The following is a 13617-nucleotide window of genomic DNA, read 5'->3' on the forward strand; positions in this document are numbered from 1 at the left end:
TCAGCACTTTTAAAAAAAGCAGAAGAATATCTGTTACCCGAGAGCTTCTGGAGCAGGGACAGACAGACCCCTGGATCTCACAGGCCGGATGGTCTAGCCAATCAGTGAGCTCCAGGCTCCATGAGAGAGACCCAGTCTCCAAACATAAGGTGGAGAGCAACTGAGGGATACACACAAAGTTGACCTCCGGCCTCTATGCTCTTACATACACACGTGAACATGCAAATGTACGTAGCACACATGTACACATACACTTTTTAATATAAAAACAAGGAGGTACTGCTTCTCTAAAAACTGTCACGCAGTGCTCCGGGACATACACCTGGCAAGCGTGACTTCAGACTGAACCCCAGCCAGCCAGTGCTCTGTGTCGCCCACCATGCGGGCTAGACTGCTGTAGGAGAACCGCATTTCTCTTGTTCACGCCTGCACGTTACATGGGGCATCATGCTACTGTTTGCTCCTGTGCTCAGGACAACTGTGGCTTCCAGGAGGGAGTGGAATGAAGACTCCCAAGGTCAGACGTGTAGATTTTTTTTCCCACTTCGATACAATGTGACCTCAAAAGGAAAAAAAAATAAAAGAAAAAAAGAAAAAGAGCCTGGATCTTGGAGTACTAATTAGCACAATATGCAAATTCACACACTGCGGACTGGTTGAGAAGCTGCTGATTACTTCCAAAGCAATAAGGATCACCCTGAATTATGACGAAGCCTCAGACCTACTGTACAACGCTGGAAGGACACGGCATGCCACTGTGCCTTGTTCTTCTTTGGGGTTGCCACTGTTTGATGACAGGGTGTGAGGCACATCCACAGAACTTCCTTTGGACCTTATGAGTTTTGTTGTTGTTTTAACACAGTGGGAAGAAGGAGGAAGGCCACCCCCTGGCCACACCTACAGTGAAACTGCCTTTGTCTGACCAGAGCTGTCCCTCTCCCTTCTTTTTCAAACCACAGCCACCACCCTGCAAAGAACATGTCTGTTCTTGCCACCCGCCACCTTTGCCACCCGCCACGCCCCCTCCGGGTGTTGCCTCCTGCCAAGGAACTCATCTGGCTTCTGAGCTCCATCTAACATCAACTTGTGTGGTGTTTCGCCTCCTGGCCCAGGGAGCTTGGCACTTGTGGTTCCCACTCTGTCTTTGTGAAGACTTAAGGCTGCTGCAGGCTGCCCAAGGCAGCACAAAAGAACTCCCCGTCGCCCAGCAGTGCTGGCCTCCACCCGGGACAGCCACCTCCAGCACAGGTCACTCCTGGGCCTCCAGGCTCACCTATCTCCTCACAAACTCTTCAGTCAGAAATCAGAGTCCTAATGTAAAGCCCAGCCAGGGACGTCTTCCTCCAGGAATCACTCTCTCTCCACTCCACAACCTGGTCATGAGGTAATTTCCTAATTCTCTTTGACAGGACAGAGGTCTTGCTACTTGGATCAGAGGTTATTTTTAACCTGAAACCGCACACAAGGAAATGATGCAGGAATTTCTCTGAGCCGACTGGATGGTTCCTCTTTTTTTTTCCCTGTCTTGAACATTAAGTTGTCTCTGGACTCCAAGCGCTTTCTGGCCTTAGGGAGTGATTTTGTAATCACAGAACAAAGTTCATGTCCTCCAACCTGAAGGGCTGACTGGTGAGGATCAACTCCTGAATCTGGGTAGTTTTATTGTTGTTGCTGTTTTGATTTGTATAGGGTGTAGACCCTGATATCAAAATCATAATGAGTTTGTGTAATTGTGTGTGTGTTGGGGGGTGGTGTATGAACATGTATGTGGGGTAATCACATATGCACATGTATATGGGAGGAGTGACCACACATGTACATGTATGTGGGGGGTGATCACAGTCACATATATGTGGGGTGGTCATACATGAACATGTATGTGGGGTGGTCACACATGCACATGTATGTGGGGGTTGATCATACATGCACATGCATGTGGAGGATCATCACACATTCACATGTATGTGGGGGGTGATCACACATGCACATGTATGTGGGGGGTGATCGCACCAGTCCTGCCCTATCACCCTCTGTCTCAGTCCCCTGGGACAGGGTGTCTCACTGAGCTTGCAGCCAGGCTGGTGACCCACAAGCCACAGTGATCTCCATGTCTCTGCACCATCCCTACCCCAAGGCTGTGTGGGTACAGGCTTATGCGACCAAGCCTGGTATTTTATGTGGCCGCTGGAGATTTGAACTCGAGTCCTTATGCTTCTGCAGCAAGTGTGCTGAGCCATCTCTCCAGCCTAAAATCGGAATGATTAAAATCCATCATCTGTAAGACCTCGGGGTCCCTACGACCCCTCACAAGCCTTTCTGATACCTGCTGGAAGAGTAATAACTGACACCCTTGGCTATCAAAAATTTATTCTATGCCTCTAATCTCTTACCTATACCTATGCATGTTTCTTAAATCCACATTAAAAATAGAAACAAACAAAACCCTATTTGTCTGCTTTACTCTGTATGTCCACTATCAGGCTTTGCAACCTCATCGCTTACTAGCATTTAGAGATAGCTAGTTCGTTTTTGGGGTACCTGGTGAGGTGCCCTCTACCCACTGGCTGCCAGGACCTACACTTGCTCCTCAGTGCTTACTTGCCAGGGACACAAAGCTTTGCCCTGTTGACAACTGCTGGCTTCTATACGGTTGGGGTTATTTATTTATTTATTTAATGTTTTTTAAAATAACACGCTCCTTTTAGATGGGGACTAACCTAACTTGTGCAAACTTTAACAGAGCTTGAAGGTGCTTCAGGAAGGCTGCCGGGTGATGATCACACTCACTAAAAATGCAACAGGCATTTTTGGCTCACATCTGAAAAAAAAAAAAAGTGAAAAATCCAAATGCTAGTTTGCCTCACCCAGACCTCCTTTCCTATCAATGGGATTGAGACAGAAACAATAATCTACAGTCCCCTTTGTTGGCCTCCCAGGGGAACTCAAGATTGCTAGATGGAGTTGCTCTCTCCCTGTAATTAAACTCTTCCCACACAATGCAGCAAGAGGCAGGCAAACCCACACGGAGGATTCCTGCAGCCCCCACAGTGGAGTGCCTGCTTGGGAGACGATCACCTCAGCAAGTGCGGCTCGGGAGGCCGGGAATGTGGGCTGGCCCCCACTCCTCCCTGGACCTGCCCCTGCTGAAGTATTTCAAGCATGTTTCATAAGAAAGAACCAGGAGAAGGATGGATATGAACCTTCAAACTGAGTTGTTATCCATCCATCTGAAGGGTGCTAAACCACTGGATGTGGAAAGGAGTTAGCTACTTACAAATGACCTCTTCATCGCCCTCTCTCTGGGGGAAAGAACAAAAGGATCAGAAAATCAAAGATCAAAGATCAGAAAATCTGATAAAATTACACAGACTATTTTTATTCTATTCATAAGCGACAAAGCATGTAGGTCCAGCTTGTTCCTACATGCATTGGCTAACAATTCAATTAAATAAATGTTTATTTAAACCACGAGTTTAAATATTCTGGGAACTATTCTGATAGTTCCCAGCCAACAAAGAAGAAATATCCAGATGAATGAAAACCAGGGCTCTGTTCCCTCAGACAGCATCCAGTTCTGATGTCTGTAACAATCGACTATCTGCTTATATTACCTCTCCATATGTATGTATATACATATGCACATACATGAACACGAACAAGTACATAGGCAGGAAGGCAGGCGAGGCAGGGAGTCTCCTGTGCTTGGATAATCAGGGTATGGATGACTGAATGCTTACAGCTCACTCTCCAGTCACAGAGCTCGAGACTTAAGGTGTGTGGAGGGTTGCCAGCGCTCAGCTTGTGGATGGGAGAGGTAGGCACGGTGTAACCCAGGTCCCCCACATCAAGTGAGACTGGACAGGGGCAAGCCCAGAATTGCAATGGGCCTGCTGCAGAAAGGCTGCCTTTGACACGGCAGAATGGAGAGATGGTGGGTTAAGAGATTTCATAAGCTCAGGGCAGGAATCTGATGCTGGAGAAGAAAGAACAGTTGCGCTGTAGAGATGGCTCACTGCGGGAGGGCGCCTGCCACCAAGTCTGATGACTGACTTCAGCCCTGAGACTCCTATTGTGGAAGGAGAGATCTCCCTCAGATGTTCTGACTATTGTATCATGACGTACGTGTGCCTAAACACACGCACGCACGAACACACGCGCACACGCACACACATTCACAGACACACAATAAATATAATTAAAATATAATTTTAAAACGACTTTTAAAAACCTGTGGGATTAATTAAACGCAGCCTGCGGTCTAAATGTCGGTGTTGCCCGTTCCTGGCTCACATGTTGGAGCTTCACAAGTCATGTGACAATGTCATGAGAAAGGCAATTGTGGAGGTAAAAAGTTGAAGAGGTAGCCGCCTTCTAACTGAAATAAGTAGATTTCTATGGCGCTTGAGGAAGCCCTTTTCCCAGTTTTTCACCAGGGAAGGGCATGAAGGAAGCACCAGCTCTGCCACAGAGGGCACAGAAGCTATGACACACATGGAATTAAGAATAAAAGTACTTTTTTTATAAAGAATGTATTGGGAGAGATGGGGAGACGGCTCAGTGGTTAGGAGCACGTATCACTCTTGTCAAGGACCTGAATTTGAGTCCCAGCACCCACATCAGGCAGTTCACAACTGCCTGTAACCCAGCTCCATGGGGATTGGACACTTCTGACCTCTGTGAGTAACTACAGTCACGTGCCCATACACCCATAATTAACATAATAAAAATAAGTCTTTTTTTTTTAAGGTACTGGGAATGGGTAAGGTGATCAATGAAGATGACAGAAGTGGAGAGGAGAGGCTGTATTGAACCTTTGAGTGCTGCAGGATCTAAGGGGGAGGGGGAGGGGGAATCTCCAGCAAAGAGTGCTAGAAGGAACCCTCTGAGATATGGACACAGCAGAAAAGCCGCTGGCCTACAGCCAAAGTAGTCTAGTAGCCAGATGTGACATATACTCACAATTCCAGAACTTGAAGGCAGAGGCAGGAGACTCACTATGAGTTTGAGCTTAGCCTGGTCTACCTAGTCAACTACACTGCGTTAGCCTCCTGGAGACAAGGGCCAGAAACCCCTTGCACCTGGAACAGAGCTCTGATTTCCATCTGGCCAGCGCAGGGTATTGTCCAAGCTTTGGCGGAGCTCAGAGGCAAGAAATGGACCTGTGCTGTTCATTGTTCTTGTAGTTTCTTCATGGAGACAGAGGCTAGGCTGTCTCAGTATGTAAAGGCCCTTGCTTTTTCCGCCTCTTGTAAGTGCTCTGTTTACAGTCTTTGCTCATTTTCTGCTGGGCTGTTGGGCTTTTTGCACTTGGCTTCTGGGAACCCTAACATTCTAAGTGGCAGGGCATGGATCCTGTATGATATAGTTCTGTGACTTGGACCCAAAATGTCCCCGGAGGGTCAGTAAGATGGCTCAGCAGGTAAAGGCACTTGTTGCCAAGAACCCACCAGGAGAATGAGAGAGACAACTTCCGCAAGTTATCCTCTGGCCTCCTCATGAACGCATGAAGTGAACAAATAAATGTAAACAAAAATAAAACAAATGAAACTAAACATCTCAAAAGATTGTCTTAGTCCAGCGCTGTTGGGCAGTCACAGGACTGGAGGCCACAACTTTGTTGCTTGCTTAACCCATCTACGGATTTATAGCTGAATTGTTAGGGGGTGGAGATTGGGTGGAGGCTGGGGGGTATGGCCCTGAAGGATTTACCTTGTCCCCCACCCTCCCCTGCTTCTCTTTCTAATTCTCAGGAAGAGAACAGCCTCTCTCCAGGGTGCCATCTTCCTGTAAGCCTGAGCCAAGCACGGAAGCCATGAGTCCGGATAAATCTTTAACTCCCTTACTTTGGTTTCTTCAGTGTTTGGTCATAGCAGTGCATAGCTGATTGCCACTACATCGTCCCCTTCTCTTTTCATTGACTCTGCCTGTCCTTTGACAACTCCGTGCATGTTCACAGTTCATCCTTATGGCAGGTTCAACCCTCCGCAAACTGCCCCTCCTCTCTGTTTCCATACTGTGCTACCTCTTAGGTCTCCTCACCTCCAAGGATCTTGGCTCAAGGCTCTGGAATTCTGTGTGGGTTCCTCTTCCCTTCGCTTCTTATAGATGGCAGGGCTGCTTGTCTCTGGCTGCCCCCGTGCCAGCACACTCTCCTCTGCTTCTTCCTCCCCAGCAGTTCTAATTACGACTCCGTGCCCAGCTACCAAATCTGTGCGTAGCTGGAAGTTAAATTAGGACGTTCTGATGTCTCTGTCCAAACCGAGACCCCCAAACTGAGAACAGGGAGCTCTAGGCGATTCCCACACATCCTTCAGAGGCTGTCAGGCTGACTGCGTCAATCCTCAAGGGGTGACCCACAAAGCGCTGTTCTGGGGTCTCCAGGGCCTCATCTTTAGGATCTTTGATGAGGTTTGAGAATGGGCCCTTCTTTCTTGGAGAGTTGTAGGAACTCTGTGAGTCTCTCCATCTCATTCAAACAAAGCAGCAAGTCTTAGAAGTACATTTGAGGCCCTGCCCTGGGGACACTGAGACTGGTACCTGACTCATGCATAAAAAATCCTGCCAGCTGTCTTATATCCTATGCTGCAGGGGCCCTGGGGAGTAAGCCTGTCTTCTGTCAAGGATGCTCCTGCCAGCACGGCCTCAAGGTAAGGATCTTTCTCTTACTCGTTGTCACAGAGTTGGGACAGAAACCTTACAGGCATTAAAAGAGCACAACTGTGGATTCTGAAGGAATTTGAGGGGAAGACAAGATATGGCAACAGTTGAAGAGAGGAAATGCCTAGCAGAGAATTTGGTAACTTCTGGGGAGCCAATCTGAAATATTCATAGAAAATGTCCTTATGAATGAGGCTTTTACAAAAGAGGAACATCAGGAAAAATTTATATTGTGGATTGCTCAGTATTCATGTGTGTGTGTGTGTGTGTGTGTGCATGCCTGTGCATGTGTGCTCATATGTGTACATGTGTAAGCCCGTGGAACTCAACCTCTGGGCCTCAAACAGGCTCTACCTCTGATCTACCCTCCTGGCCCCACAAGTAAGCTTTATCCTGTCAGTTGATTTTCTAGCTCAATTTCAAATAACTAAACTATTTCCAACAATGAGAACAGGAGTCTGCCCTTTTGCTGGAGCACTTTGACTCTGGAGTCTCCTGTTTGAGGGCTGGCGTCAACCATCAGCTCAACAAAAATCCAGAATTGTCTGGGTGGTGGGTCTGCTTGTGGGGGGTTTCTGAATGAAGTTCACTGAGGTGGGAAAAGCCATCCTGAATATAGCCAGCAGCATTTCACAGGTTAGGTCCTAGACTGAGTGTGAAGGAGAGAGACTGTAGCAGCAAGCTCAAAGTCTTCCATCCTGCTGGCTCCATTACTGTGGGTGCAAAGTGACCACTATCTCCGCCTCCCGCTGCTGCGCTGACTTCTCCTAGTGGACTGCACCCTGAGCTGTGAGATCAAATAAATCCCTCCTTCTTTAAGTGGCCTTTGTTCCAGCAGCAGGAAGGGAACCAAGGCACTGGGTTGCAAGTCACATGCCAGTGTTAATCGGTCCTGAAAGACTAGGAAAGCTCTCCAAGCTCCCATTTCCCTGCCCCTAAAGTGAGACCTATTACAGGACAAGGTGAGACACTACAAATGATGCTCAGGGCTCGGTGACTTGTCAGATCTAGTCAGCAACGCGTTTGAAAGGGCATGTGCCACAGAGCCTACCTCTCCACTGAACTGGGAGGAGAGTACCCTGCTCGAGAATTCCACTCCAAGCCTCACTTTGCTCACTTGGCTGGGCTGTTTCTTGAGGGATGCCCGTTACCTCCGTAGAAGTATCACAGAGTGTTCTCAGGGAGAGTTCTGTGGAAGGTGTCGTGAAGGAAACTGAGAGGAAAGCAAACTGAGCTGAAGCAGGGAAGCGGAGCTTGAGAGTTCAGAGAAACTATTTGCTCATCATAAATTAAAGTTAAAAATACAGTTGCACAAACAGATGACTAAATAATACACAGGCCCACAGATCTGAGCTTCTAAGTGCTATCTTACATAAGATTGTTCAACCAAACTAGCCCAGCCATTAAAAAAAAACCCTCACATATGACATTTTTAAAAATAGAGAATCAAATATATCTAAATCCGTGCTGTTTATGTAACACAGATATACCAGATCTATCCAGGGAGGAGTTGGCACCGGCACTTATAGAATGGCAGGCTATGCTAGCGTGATCCCCGGATTTTTCCTACTTGGTACTCATGGGCATCTGCTCGCACATTCAGCTCCTGGCGTGGAGGGGCCCAGGACGGGCTGAGCCAGACTTAGTATCACATGGGAAGACAAGTCACTGGTGAGATCCTCAGTCAGTGAGGATCGGGAGGTAAGCTTGTTCTTCTGCATAAATCTTAGGTCTGTTTGGTCCGTGGCCAGGCACAGATTAAGATAATGCTGGATTGGAGGATACAGCAACGTCTCCGTGGGTAAAGCCGCTGTCTGTGTAAGCACAGGGACCTGCGCTTGAATTACCAGCACCCACGTAAAAGCTGGGGGAAGAGAGCTCTCCTGCGTGTAACCCCACTGTTTCTATGGGGAGATGAGGGGCGGTGACCCCAGGAATCTGGAGGACTAGTGGAAACAATGGAGAGAGCCTGTCTTACATAAGTTAGAACTAGAGGATTGCCACATTAGGCTGTCCTCGCCTCTGACCTCCTCATATACGTGCTTACATCCATACCCATATACCCCCGAGCACCATATACATACCACATACACACCAATATTTTAAAATATGTTAGTTTTGGTTATCATCATACAATGGAGCTTCGAATTCCCTTTAAGCGTGTGTGTGTGTGTGTGTGTGTGCGCGCTGCTGAGATCAAATCCTTTGTGCATGCTAAACAAACACCCTACCTCTGAGCTGTTCCCCTAGTTCCTATAATAATCTAAATCTAAATCAAGATACTGAAGGGAGCTATTTCCTAACTGGTATTTTAGAATCTGAAGCACTCTCTCAATCAAAATTCTAACTTCAAGGTCATAAAATCCTGGGTTTTTTTTTTTTTCCCATTGGATTGTACATGAGTATCTGGTTTTCCCTTGCCTCAAAGACCAGCTTTGTCCCTCAGTTATAAAAGTTTGTATTTTCCTCTACATGATTCTTTGCTGTCTGTTACACTAATTCTTTCTTGGAAAAAAAAAAATAACAGCCATGTTGCAGCCATGGGGAAAGGATTCCAAGTTTGTGTATACACTATCAAAACAACTTGTAAAGGGTGGTCCACATGACTAACCAACGGGATTAGCTAGTTTTTCTTTGTGAATAAATCATTAGCGAGAAACCAAATTGTTCAAGCTCATATACAAAAAAAAAGTTGATGTTTATGGCTTGCAATAAAAGCTATAAAACAGCAGTTATTCACACACACACACACACACACACACACACACACACACACACACACACACACGCACTCATCAGCACACACTTGGGAGCTGCACCTTCTACTCCCCACTGCCGAGACCCGGGATGACTCTCTCGCATACATGTGCACTTCACCAAACAGCAATCCCCACATGACAGCAATGCAGCATTATGTCACCAGGCTCTGGATACCATATTTGGGGGCCATCTCAAATATGAGACAGAAACCCTCCTTAGGCTTGTTATTTATTCCAGAGGTCAATGAATATGGCTTGTACCTGTTACAGGTGATAAAGGCAGTGCATGAAATTTCTTATGCTATAGCTTGAAATATGCACCCCCTCCCAAAGACTCTAAATTCTTTTTTTTAATATTTTATTAGGTATTTTCCTCATTTACATTTCCAATGCTATCCCAAAAGTCCCCCCTACCCTCCCCCACCCCACTCCCCTACCCACCCATTCCCACTTTTTGGCCCTGTACTGAGGCATATAAAGTTTGCATGTCCAATGGGCCTCTCTTTGCAGTGATGGCCGACTAGGCCATCTTTTGATACTTATGCAGCTAGAGTCAAGAGCTCCGGGGTACTGGTTAGTTCATAATGTTGTTCCACCTATAGGGTTGCAGATCCCTTTAGCTCCTTGGGTACTTTCTCTAGCTCCTCCATTGGGGGCCTGTGATCCATCCAATAGCTGACTGTGAGCATCCACTTCTGTTTGCTAGGCCCCGGCATAGTCTCACAAGAGACAGCAATATCTGGGTCTTTTCAGCAAAATCTTGCTAGTGTATGCAATGGTGTCAGCGTTTGGAGGTTGATTATGGGATGGATCTCTGGATATGGCAGTCTCTAGATGGTCCATCCTTTTGTCTCAGCTCCAAACTTTGTCTCTGTAACTCCTTCCATGGGTGTTTACTCTAAATTCTTGATGCTTTGCAAAGTGATCTTACTTGGAATTAGGCCTTTGCAGAGACTGGAAGATTACCATGAGATCATTAGAGTGGACCCTGGTCCAGTGTGGCAAGTGTTCTTCTGAGAAAGCAAAGTTGGGACACAGTGACAGATAGAGACAGAAGAAGGTGGCCTTCCACATGCCAAGGAGATGGGTCTCAAATAGATCCTTCCCTCACAGCTCAGGGGAGGCCCAGACCACCTGAGCACACCCTGCAGTGCAGGCTTCTAGCAAGCTGAGTCATTCTTCATTAGCAGAGAACCACCAGGGAGTGATAGGACTATTTAAATTCACATTCTGTATAATTGGAGCATTATGGGAAATAACTCTAAACTTCTCTTTCATTCTCCTGTTTTCTAGGGGGAGAAGATCTTTCCAAAGTATCCCACCTGAATTCTCAATGACAGGCCCCATACAAAGCATCAGGTGGCGTCTCTGATAACAGGGATCTGTCGGTGACATTGGGTACACACCAGGCTTTGTAAGTGACAGTGGTGACTTTCCTGTGTTCTCTTCTGGTGGGGAACTGCAGGGTGTTTCTTCTTGACCCCTTGCCTCATCGACACACATTCACCCCCATTTTCTTTTTAATCTGTTACAAAAGAACAGAAACAAGACCAAGAAGACATTAAAACTCTAAAGTTAAATTAATAGAGAAGATTCTCCGAGATGCTAAACCACGTGGACCTGGAAAGTCTTCCCTCCTTGTTGGCAACCGGGTGCTTGCCTCCTGCCGTCCTGGCTGAGGACCGTGCCTTAGCTCCTGCTCTACAAAATACAATGTTGCCATGACATAACGCTGGTCTCCAGGGAGCCTCTCAGCCTCGGTGGGATCTTATGAATTTGGATATTCAAGAGAGCAGCTTGGACCCACTGTGGCTGGGAGAATAAACTGCCCACTAAGATCTGTGGGAGAGTGAATTATCCACTAAGGGCTGAGTGGGCTGTGCTTCGCCAACTTTGTTTTCTGTTTATTTGGAACCGTTACACCGCAGCAGGGGCCTCTCTGGAGTGACCTTTTCATGATGCAAAAATTAGTTTGGGGAAGTTCAAATTCCCCAAATGGAACAATAATCAGATGAAATGACCACAAAGGAATAAATTTGCTTCCGAAATAAAAAGGTACTTAACAAATGATTCATCATTCCACGCTCTGACCTTAAATAGATCTCTCTTTGGCTTCACTGACTAGAAGTCAGTTCTTTTGCTGCCTTTGTTTTTTGTATATAACAAGGTTTGTGTGTTTCATGACATAGTCTTACTGCTTGTTCATGTTATGTCGTAGTTCCCCAAAACAATCCAGCAAAGTAAGAACTGGTGTTTAGTAAGTGCCTATGATGAGCTGAGAGCTCCATCGCATGCCTCCTATACATTATCATAGCGAATATTCCAAACTTAGAGGTGGATGTTCTTGTTCCCATTTAACAGATGGCAAAGCTGAGGACTAAAGTATTCGCATAATTCACATAATTCTGAGTCATTTAACTTACAGAACCTGGATTTCTAACTCACAGTCTGACTCCATAGTGTTCTTATTTATCAAGGTACACACACACACACAAAACACAACAGAAACACTCACACACACATACTCACATACCACCACACACACATATTCACATGCCACACCATATCATACACACAGACACACTCCCCCCACACACTCATACACCCTTACACACCACATGAGACACATGCACACTCACACATATATATTAGGTAAATGTCAAAACTAACTACTAAAATTAGTATAATCGTGCTAAAAATGCCATCATTTAAAATTATGCAGTAAAAATACCTAAGACAAAAAATGTGTAGATTTTTTTGTTTAAAAAATCTATCTGTTCTGAAATACTGATTTTTTTTTGTATACTAAATGGTGGGTTTTTAAGTTGCCTAGTAAGTAAGTTTTGTTCTCAGCTGTCTCCCAGAAGAGCTCACCAAAAATACTGCACAGAAGCGAAGGTGTGGGGGCCCATTTTAAACCAAATTATTCTCCTCAAGGCAAAGCTATGAAAGAGGATGGCAGCTTGCTGCAAGCCAGACATGATGGTTGCATCATGAATCCCACTAAAGAGGCCCAGGCAGGGGGATTATGAGTTCTAGGCCAGTGTAATTACACAGGCAGTGGGGCACGAGTCAGATTACAGCCAACCCTTTACAGACTGCAGAACTGAAAAAAAAAGAAAAAGAAAAGCAAACGATTGTGTTGGTTCTCATTGATGTAGCCAATGGGGGGAGGGGGGGCTGCAAGGCCAAAGGCACTGCGCTCTCTCAGGACTCCTGCACATGCCACTTGAGTCTCTAATCTCAGATGACATTAGTTAGGGAACACAGATAATGAAACAGGTAGAGCATGCTTCCCAAGTTCCCCAAGAGCTCCAGTTTAGCTCTTATCTGACAGCACAGGGCACCCCAACTTTTGTGCCTCAAACTCTCAGGAAGACTTTCTTGTGAAGTCTTTTTCTAGTCAGATATGGTTTTATTTATTTATTTATTTATTTATTTATTTATTTATTTAGTCTTCAGAGTTAGATTTCATACGGCACTTTGGAAAACCCACACCAGCATATGTCAATGATGGGATTTTTATTTGTATGGTTAAATGCCATGGTTAGTCAAGATCTATTTTACCTAAGCCAATTGAAAAACACAAATAAAGGTCACCTGACAGAGCCTTTTCATTTGTTCACAACTGGTCACTTCAAAAATCTATAAGTCCCCAAACATATCTTGCAATTAAATTCTTCTCACAAGTGGTAATCAGTAGCTGGGGTCTACCCACCAAGGATATTAGATTGGGCAATTAAAGATTAACTCATGAAATAAGAACTTCAAAATGCCTTTCTCCATCTGTGAAATCTTATGCATCTCTTCCCCTCTTAGTTCAGTTTTTTCTAAGGGGAACAGGGTTGGGGTTGGCGGGAAGGTGTTTCTCCACTGGTATGAAAAGTAATTTAAATTTAGCAGGAGCCTGACATGAAGGTCATTGTCCCCTTAACATTTAATTATAGGATAATCTCTGATGGGGGAAACAAAACTTATCGTGAGATAAAGGTCTCCAGTAGGTTTTATTCAAGGAGAGGCAAAGCTGAAATATTATGGAAAATAAATGTCATGTCAAAGGTTTGATATTTATTTTCAAAGCAAGAAGCCTAACCACAGTGGTTATCAACAACAAAGTAGTCTTCAGACTGACCGTCCTGCAGAGATAAAGGCCGTGGCACGCCTGTACCTACTGAGGTCTGCACAGGCATTTTTACAGTCC

At 45.7% G+C, this 13617-nt stretch overlaps 1 long non-coding RNA gene across 3 annotated transcripts; it reads left to right on the forward strand.

The window, feature by feature from the left end:
• Positions 1-394: 394 nt before the first annotated feature.
• On the forward strand, positions 395-11600 carry Gm32575. 3 transcript variants are annotated; one of them, XR_386826.3, is made up of 4 exons: positions 1362-1384; positions 6589-6647; positions 8142-8358; positions 10710-11600. It is a non-coding gene; the product is annotated as a predicted gene, 32575 (long non-coding RNA). The 3 variants fall into 3 exon arrangements; XR_386828.4 differs by lacking the exons at positions 6589-6647; positions 8142-8358 and having other exon boundaries at positions 395-1384; XR_386829.4 differs by lacking the exons at positions 1362-1384; positions 8142-8358 and having other exon boundaries at positions 5710-6647.
• The last annotated feature ends 2017 nt before the right edge of the window (positions 11601-13617 follow it).

This window comes from Mus musculus, chromosome 19 (genome assembly GCF_000001635.26).
Source record: "Mus musculus strain C57BL/6J chromosome 19, GRCm38.p6 C57BL/6J".
Taxonomy (NCBI): Eukaryota; Metazoa; Chordata; class Mammalia; order Rodentia; family Muridae; genus Mus; species Mus musculus.